This window comes from Ictidomys tridecemlineatus, chromosome 12, assembly GCF_052094955.1.
Source record: "Ictidomys tridecemlineatus isolate mIctTri1 chromosome 12, mIctTri1.hap1, whole genome shotgun sequence".
Classification (NCBI taxonomy): Eukaryota; Metazoa; Chordata; class Mammalia; order Rodentia; family Sciuridae; genus Ictidomys; species Ictidomys tridecemlineatus.
The window spans coordinates 90,425,395-90,442,765 of record NC_135488.1 but is presented as its reverse complement, the minus strand read 5'-3'; the positions used below and the strand labels follow the sequence as shown (position 1 = coordinate 90,442,765).

General features: G+C 39.0%; 1 long non-coding RNA gene across 1 annotated transcript in view; it reads left to right on the top strand.

Annotated features, from left to right (window-relative positions):
• Positions 1 to 17,371, top strand: part of LOC120884894 (uncharacterized) — a 193,760-nt gene that overhangs the window by 39,698 nt on the left and 136,691 nt on the right. The gene's annotated exons all lie outside the window — the stretch shown is intronic.

Here is a 17,371-nt window from a genome sequence, read left to right as displayed (position 1 = left end):
AGGACATTCCAGGGGACTGCAGTGCAGGGTGGTCTGGGAGCTCCTTGGGGAATTGCCTTTGGGGAAGCTCTTCCTTCAGGGAGGAGAGGTAGGAGGCCTGGCCCACTTCCCATCCCCACCAGCCTGCTTTTGGCTCTGATTCTGCTCTCCAGTGGGTGAAGACGGAGAGCTCTGTTGGGGGCTTTCCTAGAGTGGGAGGAATTGGGATGGCAACCCAGAGTGTGCTGCTGTACGTGGAGGGGACACTCACACTCCTCGCTTGTTATCGCTTCTTTCCAGCTTTTAAAGCCTATTATAAAAGAAAAGGAAAAAAAAACACAATAAAAGAGCTGGAGGGAGGAGGGGAAGGAGAGAGACACACTGAGGAAGGAGGAGCAGGGTAGGGAGGAGAGTGAAGGAAGAAATTTTTGTTCTTATGTAGAACTGGCATCTCATTTCGGTATCTCTCCCCCTTCCCAACTCGGTTCCATTTACTCCCACTCTGACTCCATTCTGAGGTGGGGTCTGGGTTGCTGCATCTCTAACAGGCTCTAAGGTAATGCCATGCTGTGGTCCTTGGACCACACTTTAAGTGCCAAGGGTCTTGGGGAGTAATGGATAAACAGTGCCTGTTTCTTCACCATTTTTGTATAATAATATCTGACATTTGTATAGTACTTACTATGCACCTGACATTATTTTAAGTGCTCTGTATATATAAACACATTCAATCCTCACAATAGTCCTATGAAATGAGTACGTTATCATTCTCACTTCCTAAATGGGGAAACCAAGGTACAAGGTTAATTAATTTACCAAATGTCACACAATGAGTGGTAGAGCCAGAATTCAAATTCAGTCTGGCTCCCTAGTCTGTGTGTGAGTCGCCATTTTATTTCAGCAGTTTATAGACATCACTCTCTTCTTGACATACTTGAAGTTTTCAATAGTTTCCCCTTAAATGTGGAGGCCAGCTTGAAAATAATGTTCCAGATGGGACTGACCAGCCTGTGAAGATCATTGTGATACTGATTCACCATTGGATTAGCCACACTGTCAACATGGTGCCTCCTGTAAGTTTGATAATTAGAGCCAGTTCTCAAGAATGAGCTGTAGGATCCCAAGGCAGCTGTGGTTTGGCTGATTTTGAAGAGTAGAGGCAGCAAAGAGCAGCTGAGTGAACAGCTCTGCAGTTGATCCTGAGGCAGCAAGAGAAATAGCTCCAAAACAAGCAGAAATTGTTCATTGTGTAGCTGGAGGGGAGAGATCGAGGCTGGAAGGGCAAGATGCACAGTGAGGGGTTAAGGCTGAAATAGGCTACTGCCTGAGAAGGATGGTGGCTGTCAGGATGGAAATCAAAGTGGAAAGGCTGGAGGAAGACGGATTATTATAAATGAGCTAAGACTGAGAGAATTACTCATTCATTCAATATGTATTAATGGACAACCTACTATGTTCCAGGCATTGGACTATAGGCTGGCAATAGGATGATGAAGAAATCAGATCTAATCCCTACCCTCTAGGAATTCTAACTCTCATAGAGGAGACTGACAAGACTAAACTGAATAAGAAAAAGAGAAAATCAGTTGCAGGCTATAATGATACATGCTGAATAGGCCAGAGGTGGTAAAATCCAGGTGGGCCCTACTTTAGGTAGGGTAGTCAGGGAGGGCTTTAGCTGAGACCTAAAATCAGAAAGGCTAGGCATGTGAAGAGTAGGGGAAAGGGCATTCTAGGCAAGAATCAGATGTGCACAAGCCTGAGGGTGGAAAAGACGGTGGTACGAAAGAGTGGGCTTGGCAGTATCTTGGGGAGCCACAGCCATCCATTGGAAACTGGTACAAATTCATATAAGGATTAAAGCTGAGAATAACAGATATGAAACAAAATAGACTTTGACAGGTTGGTCACATCTCATCTGGAGTATTATGTTGAATCATGACAATCCAGCGTCAAGGCTCATGGGTTGCCGCAGCTTCTGAAATTGAAAAATATTTTTAAGGCGAGCTCCCATGTCTTTTGCTAGGATTTAAAGTCCACTTCCAAGTTGTGAAGGTCTCACTGAAAGAAACCTTTGTCAAGGCTATTGTGAGGAAGGGCAAGGCCCAAAGCAAGGCACACAGCGGTGATGGTAGTACCCTCACTTTAAGATGAAACAGATCTACCCGACTAGGAAATCAGAGCACACAGTCCTTCAGATCTTTCTGCCTTCTCTGAATGTGGTAGCCCTGTCACAAAGCGGGGGAGGATGAGTTGGATGCCTTGTTCTGGTGAACCATTAGTGGCTCCTAGTGATAGACCAATCAGAACCTTTTCAGATGTTCCTTAATGACCCTGTCTCTGTGCAGCTATAACAAAAGATCATAAATTAGGCAGCTTATATATAACACCAATTTGTTTCTTTCCTTTTGGAGGCTGTGGAAGTCTAGGATCAAGGTCCTGGCATTGGGTATCTGGGGGTGGCCTTCTGGCTGTGTTCTCACATGTTGGAAGAGTAGAGAAGGAACCCACTCCCAGCAGCCCTTTCAGAAGGGCCCTACTCACAGCCTCTCAATCACCCAAAGAGCCTGCTAAGGGGTCCACCCCTTAATGCTGTCATATCAACATGAATATTGGGGGACACTTTCAGACCACAGCAGATCCCTTACGTGGTTTTTTGCAGTTTTCTGAGAGGGCAATGTAGTTCATCAAGGATCATTTCCAGAATCTGCCCTTTGGGACTCAGAACCTTGCCTTAATAGAGGCCCTCATTGGTTCTCACCTGGATTTTTGCATCAGTCTCTTATAACTTGTCTGCCTGACATTTATCTTCACCTCCAATCCATCACCCACAGAGTGACCAGAGAGGCTTAAAAAAATCACATTGCATGTGATCTTTTTATTTTGCTTAACTTGGTTCCTCATCACCATTAATAAAACCTAAATGGCGCATGCTTGTAATCCCAGCTGCTTGGAAGGCTGAGACAGGAGGATCTCAAGTTCAAAGCCAGCTTCAGCAACAGTGAGGCGCTAAACAACTCAATGAGACACTAAACAACTCAGTGAGACCCTGTCTCTAAATAAAATACAAAATAGGGCTGGGAATGTGGCTCAGTGGTTGAGTTCTCCTGAGTTCAGTCTCTGGTACCCCCAAGACAAAACAAACCCTAAACTCCTTTTGTAGGCATTCAGTGCTTTTTATGATCTGATCTTTGCCTAAATTAACACTCTCATCTCCAGTCATATCCATCTTACTCCTAGCTGTAGTCATACTAAGCTACTTGCTCTTTATTGAAAGAACTGTGCTCTCAAGGGGTCCTGTGTGCTGCTTTTCTCAACCATTTCTGATGTATTCTGTGGAATTTTAAGTCTTAGCTCCTCCTGCAAGACTTCCTTGATTTCTCTAATCAGGATGAAGTACTTTTAACTGATGCCATCACACACTGTACACTCCTCTGTTACAAGAGTTAACCACTAATTCTTTTTCTATTTTTTTCTGTAAAACCTTGAGCTTTTTGAGGGCTGGAACTGTATTTGTTAGCATTTAACAGTGTCTAATTTGTAATTGCTTGATAAGTTTATGGAATGGCTCTATTTGTACTTCTTTCTTTCTTTTTTAATTATTTTATTATTTTTCAGTTGTAGTTGAACACAACACCGTTATTTCACTTATTTTATTTTATTTTTTTATGTGGTGCTGAGGATGGAACCCAGGGTCTCGCACGTGCGAGACAAGTGCTCTACGGCTGAGCCACAACCCCAGCCCCTGTACTTCCTGATTTCTGACTCCGGTTCTCCATGATTTTTATTTTTATTTTTATTTTTTTTTTGCAGATTTTAAAGAGTCCATGCTAATTTCTGCATCATTCACCTCTGCCTACTTTTTTAGGGAATAGGAGAAAATTATTTGCTTAAACTTAGGCCTTGAGACTTTTTTTATCATTTATCAGAGTTATGAAAATCGCCAAAGATAGTTTTTCATCACCCCTGATTTGATAAGAGTGTTTATGTTGTGCTGTGATTTAGAACACCAAATTATAGATTTTTAGAAAAGTCCTTATAGTGACCAGATTCAATCGTTCACTTTATAGACAAGGACCTGTAGATTCAGAGACAGGTTAAGTGAATGCCTTAAAATTATACAACTTGTTGGTGTCAGAGTTAGTCCTAGGAACTAGGTCTCTGTCCTTTGCCCTAGGCTCTCTTCCCTACAATGTGGTCACTCATCAGATCCTTATCATATTTTAATTTTTTATTTTTTGGAAACAGGGTCTATGCTATTCAGGCTGGCCTTGAACTTCTGGGCTCAAGTGATCCAGTCATCTGAGTAGCTGGGACTACAGGTACATGCCACTGTGCTTGGCTCTTCAGCACTGAACTGTATTCCCTATCCTTTTTATTTTTAATTTTGAGATAGGATCTCACTAAGCTGCTGAGGCTGGTTTGGGACTTGCGATCCTCCTGCCTCAGCCTCCCTAGTCACTGTGATTATAGACAGGTGCTACTATATCTGGCTTCCTCATTTTATTTTGATGTCAGAGACCAAACACAGATTTGGCCCTTGTTGCATTATTTATCAATCTAAGGTTTTAATTTTACCTCTGAAGCTAATAATTCAGTTATTAGCAGATGAATTAACATTACTTTTTTTTTTTTTTTTCTGAAGGTCTGGTAAACTGTGAACCTCCTTCTTAAAAATTCTGAAGATGCTGAATGCCATGGCACATGCCTGTAATCCCAGTGACATGGGAGACAGGTGGATTGCAGCCACCTGTCTGTTCCCCAGCCTGGGGAAATTTAGCAAGAGCCTGTCTCAAAAAAACAAAAAAATGCTGGGGATGTAGCTTAGTGGTAAAACAGCCCTGGGTTCAATCCCCAGTACCAAAACAAAATAAAACAAAACAAACAAACAAACAACAACAACAACAAAAAAAAAACCGAACAAAAAACCGAGGGGGCTTGAACACAAAAATGCTGCAGAAATGCATATGTAAGTGTTGAATGGAGTGTCAGTCCTTTCTCACATTGATTCTCAGAAGCACTTTCATCCAGTTACAAGTTGGCTGAGCAATGGAGTGGTTAATATGTGCTAGTACTTGCCTTCACAATATCAAGACATTCCATCTGTCTTTAAGGATGTGCTAGAAGGCGGGTGGGGAAGTCACACTGTAAATATTATCTTCCCCAGATGCAAATAAGTCTGTATACTGGTGGAACTAGAAAATGATATGTGCCACTTGCTTCCAAGTTTTTGACTATTAGATTTGGTTAATAACACTGTGGATGAATATTATAAAGATTAGCGTATCTCTGATTTTGTTATAGATTTCAAGCACATACTGAATATTATGACAAAAAATCGTGCATTTACCACACAGCACAGTCATAATAATATTTTCCCCTTTAGATGTCTTCCTCCTCTTTCCTTGTGTCCCTCCCTCTCTTCTTTCCTTTCTCTTCTCTTTCAAGTTTAAATCATTTATAGATGTAATAGAGCCCCTGTACCCCACTTGCCCCACATCTCTTCTGCTTCCTGTGGAGAGAACAACTATTCTGGATTTCAAGTTTCAATTTCTGTGTGCATTTTATACTTATGTATGTATTTGTAAATAGGGTTGATTTGCCTGTTTTTCATCTTTCAAACAAAAAAATCTTAAGCACATTTGTTCATGCCATGAGGTAGATGGTACTTACACAAGTGTACACCAGTGTTCCATGTTCCATCGGGCGTAGTTTGCTTCAATTTACAAGCAGATATATATTTTATTTCATGTGTACTCCAAGTAAAGCTTGTTTATGACGACTATGAGCAGCTGCAGAACTTGAACTTCAAAGCTCTGCTTATTTTATCACCACTCCTGATTACATAAACAATGAAGCTCAGTAACAAGTGAACTTAGGTATTAGAGCTTTATGGGGGAGTCAAACATTTTTTTTTTTTTAAGAAAAGGAGCAAGATTATATAGCAATGCACTGCTTAACCATGGGAAATGTTCTGAGAAATGAGTCTCTAGACAATTTTGTCATTGTCCAGACATCCTAAAATGTACTTACACAAACCTAGATGGTAGAGGTCACTCAGTGTGGCCTCCTGATGCCATCAAGAGACACAGTTAGCCAAAGATGCATAAGGCTGCTGTCCATGCAACATAGTGTAAACTTTTTTAATAAGTAGGAGTACACTAAAATAATTATTAAAAGTATAGTACAATAAATACATACTATTCCATCAGTATCATTCGGCATATACAGAATCATAATTGCTTATTACCATCAGCAATTATTATGTGTAGTATGTAATAGTATGTGCTCTACTGGCAACACAGTAGATCTGTTTATTCCCATTCAGTAATTTAATTCTTTATCAACCATTGGATTTTCAAGTCTCTCAATTCTTATAATCAGGGATACTGGAACTTTGTCCTGTGGAAGGTGCTGATTAAATGAAACAATTCTGCTAAAGTGTTTAAACAAAATGTTTGTCATATATAGTAAGTGCTAGGTAAGCATTAGCTTTACTGTTATTGGCTAATTCCATACTTGGATTTCTCCAACTTATACCCCTTACTTCTTGGTGTATATTTGAGGGAGCTCCTATCTATATGTTTGGAGCAGTGCATTAATAAAGCTACTGGTACAGAAGAAAGAAGATAACCAAAGATTTATACCTGTAAGTTAAGTACACAGTGGAAAATACTTGAATATTTTGTGTTTAGGTATAAAAATATAGAGAGATTATATAATAAAAATATTTTTCAAAGTGTAGAAAGGCTACTAGAATATTTTAGAATGCTTTCTCCCAACTTAAGGACTTGCTTATTTTGAATAATATATCACCTGCTTGAAAGGTGGCAGTGGCTAGTACCATTTCCTCAAAGCACCTTTTTTAATGGCGAATATGAGGCGTCTGTGGCTTACCAACCATACAACCCAGTGAGGTCCACAATAACTAGTATATATTTACATTTTGACTCATGGTGCCTGTCAGGCTTTAATCATAAGGGAACAAGTTATATTACTCAGACATGATTGTTTGGTCTTCCATTCATTTGTTTTTCAAGTGTGTTTCAGTCTGTGGGAAGGTTCCCTTTTGATTGCAACATGCCATCCTGATTTCTGCAATTTATCTTCATTTGCCATTTTGCAGTGGCTATGAAAAATCTTGTGATAAGCTCCTTATTTCCCAAATCTATGCACATAAACCTCATTGAGTTGGGTTCTTCCTGAATACATTTGGAAATCACATCAGTACTTTCAGATCAGCAAGTTACTTCTTAATAAATTACTGTCTTAATGTTAGTGCCATTTTAAAATCATGAATGAGAGTAATTTCCAAATACGTGTATCTACTTCCAGGGAATAGTAAACTGGAGTATTTAATTAAATAAGGCACTAAATTTTTATTATGCTGTCATTGGATATTTGAATAAGTAGCTGTAAATGAGTTCTATTTGTACAGAAGTGATTTTCTAAATCCATTTGTCTTTATTTCAAAATATAGTTCTAGTTCCTGGGCAATACTGAAAACGGAATGGCTATGTCTTCATAACTGAAACAAATTATTCAGCAATGAACTGAACCCACAGACAGAACAATAAAAAGCTTGTGTTTGGTGGTTGTCCTCCCCATCCCCCAACAATTGGAAAATTTACTCAACTAATTTTGTCTAGTTGTTATGCTGTGGTTGGAATGTCCCCTCCAAAACTCACGTTGGAATTTAATAGTCATTGCAATGGTTCAAAGAGCTGGAACATGTAAGAGGTGATAGGTTGTGGGGGTACCACCGTCATGAATGGATTAAAGCCTTTGCTAAGTGGGTAAATTGTAAAAAGGAGGCCTGTGCCCCTTCCACCATGGAATGACTCAGTGGGAAGGCCTCGCCAGATGCTAGCTACCATCATGCTTCTGGAAGTGCTCTCTTCAATCTCCAGAACCGTGGGCCAGATGAACTTCTACTGTTTAGAAGTTTCCTCATTTGGGTCTCAGAAATGTATTAAAAGAGAAACCAATCAAAGGTAATCCTAATATTAACCACCATTTACTGAGCACCTCCTATTGAAGTACATTTGTCAACTAAAAATTGTATGTATTTAAAGTACACAACTTGGTGATTTCCCTTCCTCCTTCCCTCCCCCACTTCCTTCTTTTTTTTGTGTGTGATAAGAACACTTAGGATCCACCCTCTTAGCAAATTTCAAGAATTCCATATAATACATTTTTTTTAACTGTGGTCACATCAGAATTATTCATCTTGCATAAAATTTTCTGCCCTGTTTATCAATATCTCCCCATTTCTCCTTCCTTCTAGCTCCTGGTAATAGCATTCCTCTCCCTGTTTCTATGAATTTGATTATTGCAGATTCCACGTGTAAGTGAGATTCCCCCAGTATTTGTTTTTCTGTCAGGTTTATTTCACTTAGCAAGGTGACTTCCAGGTTTATTCATGCTGCTGCAAATGGCAGGATTTCCTCCCCTTCCTCTCCATCTCCTACCTGTTCCTCCCTCCTCCTCCACCTTTCCTCCTCCTCTTCCCTTTAAGGGAACCCAGAGGTGCTTTAACACTGAGTTACATCCTCAGCCTGTTATTCTTTTCTCTCTCTCTCTCTCTCTCTCTCTCTCTCTCTCTCTTTTAAATTTTTAGTTATACATGGACACAATATCTTTATTTTGTTTATTTATTTTTATGGAGTGCTGAGTATCGAACCCAGTGCCTCACATGTGTGAGGCAATTGCTCTGCCACTGATTCACAACCTCAGCCCTTCTTTTCTCTTTTTTTCCCTCCACTTTGGCACCAGGGATTGAACTCAGGGCACTTAACCACTGAACCATCTCTCCAGCCCTTTTCTGTGTTTTATTTAGAGATAGGATCTCACTGAGATACCTAGGGCCTCGCTAAATTGCTGAGGCTAGCTTTGAACTTGTGATCTCAGCCTGTTTTATGTTATTTTGAGACAGGATCTTGCTAAGTTGCTGAGGCTGCCCTCAAACTTGGGATCCTCCGGCATCAGCCTCCTAAGTAGCTAGGATTACTGGCATGTGCTTACTGAGCCCAGCTAGGATTTCCTTCTTTTTAAAGTCTAAATAATATTCCATTGTGAATACACAGCACATTTTCTTTATCCATTCATTTGTTGTTGAGCATTTCAGTTGTTTCCTTATCTTGGCTATTATGAAGATTGCTACAGTAAAGATAGTAGTGAAGATATCTCTTCAAGATCCTGATTTCATTTCTTTTGGATATTTGCCTAGAAGTGGTAGTTCTATTTTTAATTTTTTTGAGGAACTTTCATGCTGTGGTTCACTAATGACTGTACCAATTTACATTCCCACCAATGATGTACGATGGTTCCGTAGTCTCCATGTTCTTGCCATCACTTATACTTTGTTATGTAACAAAACTTGAAAAGCTTTACAATGAATTTCTTGGATAAGGCTATTTTTCCAATTTTAGATATGATAAAATTCCTGCTTAGACTGGGTAAGTGTGTGCCCAGTCTTGCACAGCTGGTAAGTATCAAGCCTGATATTAAAATTCTAGCCCATCTGGTGGTAGTGCCACCAGATGAACGCTCGCTCATTCTTTCATCTACAATAATGCAGAATGGGATCATTTTATGATCACTTTGATAGTCTTGGTTTTTCAGTAGAGCTACAAGACAAGGAGTAAATGGTGATAAAATATATCCAATAAGAATGCAATTGCATCTTCCCTTTCTGTTAATTGATTTTCTTTTTCCATTTCAAATGTTTTACTGTTCTCTGTCCTTATTCCCCTCCTGCTCCCACATACTGTTAGCATCACATAATTTCTTTCAAATTATACAGCTAAGTTTATAATTCACTTAGACGATGATCACATAGATAAATTCATTAGCCTAAATAATGGCTGCATTTTTTTTTTTTTTTGCCAACATCCACCATTTCTGAAGTTAGTTGCCAATAAAATAGATTTCTCCATGGTTTGGAGAGATTGAGTGTCAAATTACTTAAAGGATGAAAAATAAACAATTACTGCAGGTCCTTCTGACCAATCTACACAGTAATTCACTGACATTTCCAATAGCTTGAGAGAATTCAGCCAGAATGGTTCCAAAAGACCTCTATTGATGTGGCCTTATCTATTGATGAACCAGGTTACCAATGCTGTGAACAGATCCAACCTATTTTTAAGTGGGAACCTAAATAGGAAATCACAAAGAAATCTCAGATGCATGGTAGCTATATATCCTACAATAGCTATACCATGTATAGACTAGTTTCTTTTCTTTTTCATTTTTTAAAAATATTTATTCAGTTGTCAATGTATCTTTATTTTATTTACTTGTATGCGGTGCTGAGAATCAAACCCAGGACTTCACACATGTTGGGCAAGTGCTCTACCACTGAACCACAACCCTAGCCTTGTTTTCTAATTTTAAGACACTATATGGAAAGCTGTCCAGACATTATTTATTTCATTTACTCTTCTTTTTTTTTTTTTGATGATCACATAGATAAATTCATTAGCATAAATAATGGCTGCAATTTTTTTTTTTTTTGCCAACATCCACCAGTTCTGAAGTTAGTTGCCAATAAAATAGATTTCTCCATGGTTTGAAGAGGGATTGAACTTAGGGGTGCTTAACCACTGGACCACATTCCCAGCTTTTTCTATATTTTATTTTGAGACACGGTCTCACTAAGTTGCTTAGGACCTCACTGAGTTGCTGAGGCTGGCTTTAAACTTGCAATCCTGCCTCACTTCCTGAGCTGCTGGGGTTACAGGCATGTACCACATGCCTGCTCATTTATTCTTCTTAAGGGAGGCCAGGTTGCATAGTGGTTAACAACATGAACACCAGAGTCAAATTAAAATAGCTCTTTGTCATTGATCAAGTAATGGAAACTGTCCAGTTTGTAACATTAGGCAATAATACTTCACAGAGTTGAAGTAATAAAATAGTTAATTTATACTTAGAATACTTCTCAGCATGGAGAGAGAGCTCAGTATATGTTGCTCATTAATTTTCCTAATGATCCTAAGAGGTAGGTCATCATTATAATCATTTTTTACAGTTTAGGAAATTGAGGCTTAGAGGTGACATATGGCAGAGAAAGGCTTTGAAAATGGGTCTGTTTAGAAACTATGCAACTACTCGAAGAAAACATAAGGTCAACATTCAAGCATATAGGCACAGGTAATGACTTTCTCAATAGGACTCCTAAAGCTCAGGAAATAATATCAAGAGTTAATATATGAGGGCTGGGGATGTGGCTCAAGTGGTAACGCGCCCACCTAGCATTCGTGTGGCCCGGGTTCGATCCTCAGCACCAAATACAAAGATGTTGTGTCCGCCGAAAACTAAAAAATAAATATTAAAATTCTCTCTCTCTTAAAAAAAAGAGTTAATATATGAGATGGCATCAAGTTAAAAAACTGCACAGCAAAGGAAATATTTAGGAATGTGAAGAGAGAACCTACAATGGGAGAAAGTCTTTGCTAGCTACTCTTCTGATACAGAATTAATATCTAAAATATATAAAGAAAACTTGACACCCCAAACCAAATAACCCAATTAATAAACGGGCAAATGAATTAAATAAGATTTCATAAGATTTCATCTCATACCAATCAAAATGGTGATCATCAGGAATATAAACAATAATAAATGCTGGAGAGGATGTGGAGAAAAAGGAACACTTTGACACTGTTGATGGGATTGTAAATTAGTATTACCACTGTAGAAATTAATATGGAGGTTCCTCAACAGACTAGTCATGGAGCCACCATGTGACTCAGCTACATCACTTCTCAGTATTTATCCTAAAGAATTAAAGGCATCATGCTATAGTGATATGTGAATGTTTATAGCAGCTCAATTCACACTAGCCAAACTGTGGAACAGCCTGGGTGTCCATCAATGAGTGCATGGACAATGAAAATATGATATATATATGTATATCAAGTTTAAAGCCAGCCTTAGCAACTCAGTGAGGCCCTAAGCAACTTAGTGGGACTGTCTTTCTCAAAAAAAAAAAAATATATATATATATATATATATATTTGTACACACACACACACACACACACACACACACAATGAAGTTTCACTCAGCCATAAATAAAAACGAAGTGATGTCATTTGTGGGAAAATAGATGGAACTTGAAAACATGATGTAAAAAAGTGAAATAAGCCAGACTCAGAAGGTCAAAGGTCATATATTTTCTCTCATGCCTGGAAGCTAGAGAGGAAAAAGGAAAAGAACGCTGCAGAGGATTTCATGAAAATTGAAAGGAGATCAGTAGAAAAGAGGAAAGGGCCCAGTGGGAGGGAGGAGAGAAGAAAAAGGGGAAATACTGGGGAATGATACTGGCCAAATTATATTGTTATATCATATGCCTGTACAAATATGTAACAAGAAGTTGCCCCATTATGCGAAACTATAATGCACGAATTAAAGAAAAGAAAGAGGTCTAACTTTAAAACCTGTTCTCCTTACTCCTGGCTATTCTTCTCAGTAGAAGATAAATTGAGCGGGTTAAAAAGAAATATGGGGTTAGCTAAGGCCTCTTGCTATTCTCAAATGATGCTATTCCCAAGACGACACTCGAGGAGTAAGCAGAGCAGATGAGGTACCAGGCTGGCTGAGGAGAGAATTTCAGGCTTCCTTTACCTGCTGGGTATGTGAGTGATGCAGATCATCTCAATGAAGGCTTAGCTGCAGCCAGGAAACTTCTCCAGTGGTGATGAGGAGCAGAGGAGCCTGCACATACCTCCTACCTCGACACCTCTTGCACACTCAGACCCTCTGGCAGAAACTAGCTGCAGAAATTCACATCCACTCACAGCCTCAGAGAAGCCCACATAATGAACTTTGTTGGTGGTTGGATGATTCTTAGAGTTTTTGAGCTTCTCCTGTATACCTTCTCAAAAAATCTTACGAATTAGGTGTCATTGTCCCACTTAAGAAATGAGGAAATGAAGGCTCAGAGGAATCTGGTGAATTGCCCAGCCTGTAACTGGACAACAGGATTCAAACATTGGTCTATATCTTAATCCAAAACTCATGCCATTCTCACTATGAAGGATTGTTCTTTTGACATGAGGACATTACAAAGTCATTATTTCTCCTGAATATTTTTTTCCTGCTTCTTTCTTTTGCCCATCTCATTTCTTGTTATTGATTTTATTTAAAAGCAAGAACATGCTGTGAAATTCTGGGGGTAGCAGTTGAAATTAACAGTTAAAATTTAAGAGCTTGCAACTATTGGATTATCTGGGTTGCTATTTCTCCACACTGCTGCTTTCTTCCTCTTACTAACTCACATATTTGACATCTGATTATTGTAGTCCCTCTAGGGGTTCTTGAACACACACACTGGTGGGAAAATGCTAGTTCAAATTGTTACAGGCAGACTTTTGGGTTTTCAAATCTTGCAAAAAGGGAGGAGGTAAACTTTGGGCTTGTGAAATGGTGAATTGTAAAGGTTTTCCTAAAGTTCCCCGCAAGATGTGCATAATTTCACAAATAAAAAATAGTGCGGTCTCGAGCTTAGGAATGATCATTGGTTTGCTTATTTCAAGCTGATAGTAATTAGCTATTTTTATATGACAAAGCCCATGGGACAGACTTGAACTGCCTTTCTTTCTTCAATGCTATTGAAGAAGGAACTGAAGCTTCATAAATCTGGTCTTTCATGCTCCCAGATCCTCCCTCTTCCCTGGGGAATAAACATGTCCTCTGCATTATCTTATCTTCTTAATCTTTGACACCATCTCATCACTATGATTATCAACACATATGCTCTGGAAATCTTTTCTATGTAGGTCACACTCTGAGGACCAGCATCAGACATCCTGTGGTTTGAATCCCGACTTTTGTATTTGTGGCTGTATAAAGAGCATGTGTGACATACAAATTGAAGTAAAGCTGATAACTTTAGCCTTTAATATTGGAGTGCTTTTACTTTTCTCTGCTAGCAAGGATGGCTAATAATCATCTTGCTCTTGTTTCTGTAAATTCATATATATGTATGTATATATATATAAATATATATATATATATATGGCACATCTGTGCATGTATATGTATATGGCACTATATATATATATGGCACCTTTTGCAGTTTGTAATCAAACTTTTTCAGTAATAAACCATTTAAACCAATAATCTCTGCCAGCCCTCTCTCTATTGACCACCCCTTATCTCCAATTTCATATAAATGGCAAATACTAGAGTATTTTGGCTACAGAGAACACTATTAAGTTGTAGGAGTAGAAACCATATTTGATTATAGTTTTTTTTTAACTTAAAAAATTTTATAATTTTTTTTATGCTTTAAAAACAGGAAAAAAAAATCTAGAAGCATTCTTATCTGTCATGACTTCACCCATTTAAAAGCCATTTGAAGACAAAGACTCCTCCTTGGAGAAGCCAGGGCTGCTGGGTTTAGCTCTCAGCTTGCACTTTCATTTAACAGAATTGTCGTTTGAGACTCAAGTTTTCCCTGGAGACAGTGATTCCACCAGGGGATGCAAAGTGTAAAGTTTTTTACAAGAAAGTTTTTGTGTGAAATTGTGACTCCTGCCAGAGATGTCATATGGTTTAGTTAACTTTCTTCCCAGGAGCTAGGAAAATTTCCCAAGCCCCAGATTAAATACAGCTGGAATGCCATCCAGAAGTCAATAGCACAAGACCTGAAGAGCAAGACTAAATTTTACACACTCCATTTGTTTCTGGTTGAGATAAAGCTGCCATTCTCTTTTCCTTAAGGTGAAAGTCCAATTCACTTTGAAAATTATAAAGTCCTACTCCAATGGAAGAAAATGATTAAAATTTCTGTCACTGCTATTACCATTTATATCATAATATATTTACATAAAGAATGGATGGCTTCTGCTGAATTCCTCCAGAGCTCCCTAAGGAAGAAAAGCCTGCAGCTGACAGCTGATAGGACATTCTGTTTCTGCCTCTTTCTTCCCTCTCTTCAGTGCCCCAAATTGTCCCCACCATGTTGTCGATTAGCAAGCCAGCATGTGCGCAGTGCAGCAGTAATTAATGTTCCCCGAGTCGACTCTCAGAACTACAATACCATGAAGTACCCTTCAGAATTATCAAGGAAAAATTAAATTATGTTTAATAAAGTTTTAGAGCAATATTACCCATGATTTAAAGCACCTCTACAGGAATGGGCTGGAGCTGGGTCCTGTTGGATTGTGAGAGCCTTTGTTAAATGGTAAGGAAATGGGTAAAATGGTAATTGAAATCAGGTCATCCTGGGGACATTTATATCACAGAAACTGGCATCTGCTAAAAATCATAGGTCCCTGCTCCACAGATAACCAGTTTATCGGCATATCATTTTTTATACCTTTGAAACTGCATGGTTCGATTAATACTCATTAGGATGGCACATCTCACTCACTCTGAACCACAGTTAGCTGATGAATCTTGCTAAGTGGAAAGGCCAGTTAATGCCTTATAATGTATCTGTGTTAGTTTTCTATGGTTGCTGTAACAAATCACCACAAACTTGGTGACTTAAAACAACCTTGTATTTTCTCCTAGTTCTGGAGGCTAAAATAAAAATCTCTGGGTTGAAATCCAGGGTCGGCAGGGAAGTGCGCCCTCTTCCCCAGGCTCTGGGGGAGATCTGTCCTATACCTTTCCAAGCTACTGGTGGCTACTGTCAGTTCTTGGCTTGTGGCTGTGTCACTCTAATTGTAAAGGCCAGCGTCTTCCTATCTCTCTCTGCTCCATTTTTGTTATTTTCACATTGCCATTTCTTATGTATAAAGAATTGTATAAAATTTCCCTCTGTCCTTTTCTTAGGTGGACACTGGTCATTACATAATTTCCAATACTCCATGTATGTATGATATGTCAAAAATACCACACTCTATTGTCATGTATATCTAACAAGTACACATTTTTAAAAAGTGTTTTAAAGGGGGAACTGTACCTAGGCCATGCTTGTGTGTGGAAGCCTATAATTTTCTATCCCCTTGTCTTTGGACAGCCTACTTTCCATCACTATTTCACCTCTATAGCTTGCACCAGAAGAGAAAAGAAGAAAGGAACCAACATTTGGTGATGACCCACTCTGTGTTGGGCTTTGTGCTAGGAGTTTCACATATTAGGCTAAGGATGGCACAAAATCCAACCACATTTTCTTGTATTGTACCTTGTAGCTGCAATAATAATGGGTAGGAGTGTTTTTGAGACAATACAGGAAGTCAGTTGGGTTTGGATAGTATGTATATTTCTGTTAAAATATAATTTTGAGTTGTGAATGAAAGCTAGATGAATCTGGCCTCTAGAGTAGTTACTATTTTATCAAGGAATTCAGGTCAGGTTTGCTCAGTTTAGAAATTCTCTTTGGGCCCTGTGTGATTTTGTGTAGCAGAAAATGGATTCCCAGAAGTTGGACAGAGTCAACGGCAGCAGGCCAAGAGTTGGGGATGGTGGGTATTGCCTCCACTATGGCTAAAAGTTACTTAATCTCTCAGAGTCCTAGTTTCTGTATCTGTAAATTTGCAATAATAATTTCCGGTAATTTTTAGAAGAACCAAAAATTAATCAAGGTATGTAAAATGCCTAACATATGCTAAGTATTCAATAAGTGGTAGCTATCATTGTCAACACTAGCAGCTTTGCTGTAGATAGAAAATTGGGTCCTCCTCCCTCACATCGATTTGATATCATTCTAATTCCCAAGGTGATAATATTAAGAGATTAGGCCTTTGAGACTTGATTTGGTCTCCTCCTTGTGTGGAAAGCTCATCACTGGGATTAATGCCCTTTTAAAAGAGACCTCAGAGAGTGGGCTTATCCCATTCACCATGTGAAGTTACACTGAGAAGCAGAAATCTGCAACCTGGAAGGGGCCCCTTTCCAGACTTAGACGGAGCTGGCACCCTGATCATGGACTTAGAGCCTCCAGGACTGTGACAAATAAATTTCTGTTGTTTGTAAGGCACCCAGCTTGGCATTTTGTTATAGCAGCCTGAATGCACCAAGATAAGCTCAAAATGAACAAATACACTAACTGTGAGTTTCAGCCGAAACACCATTTCCCTCCAGCCACTTGAATAAGACAAGTAGTTCCTTCTTTTCTTCCCTGTCCACACTGGCCAGGCAATCGAAATACAGATATTACCTTTTTCTCCTCTGGGAAGGAGTCTCTGCCCTTTTCCTCCCACAGAGCCTGTGGACTCAATTAGAGTAACCTTCACTCAGAATGGCCTTTGCTCTACTTATACCCTTATCTCAACACCTCAAGGCCTTCAGCTGATGGAGAGCTAGGAGGATATCTTATTTCTGAATCTTCACTACCTAGCATTATTCCTGGAACAAGGAAGAGGCACTAGACACTCTCACGGAATTGAATTTAATAGTGTCAACTTTTTGAAATGCAGACAAATAAAAACCC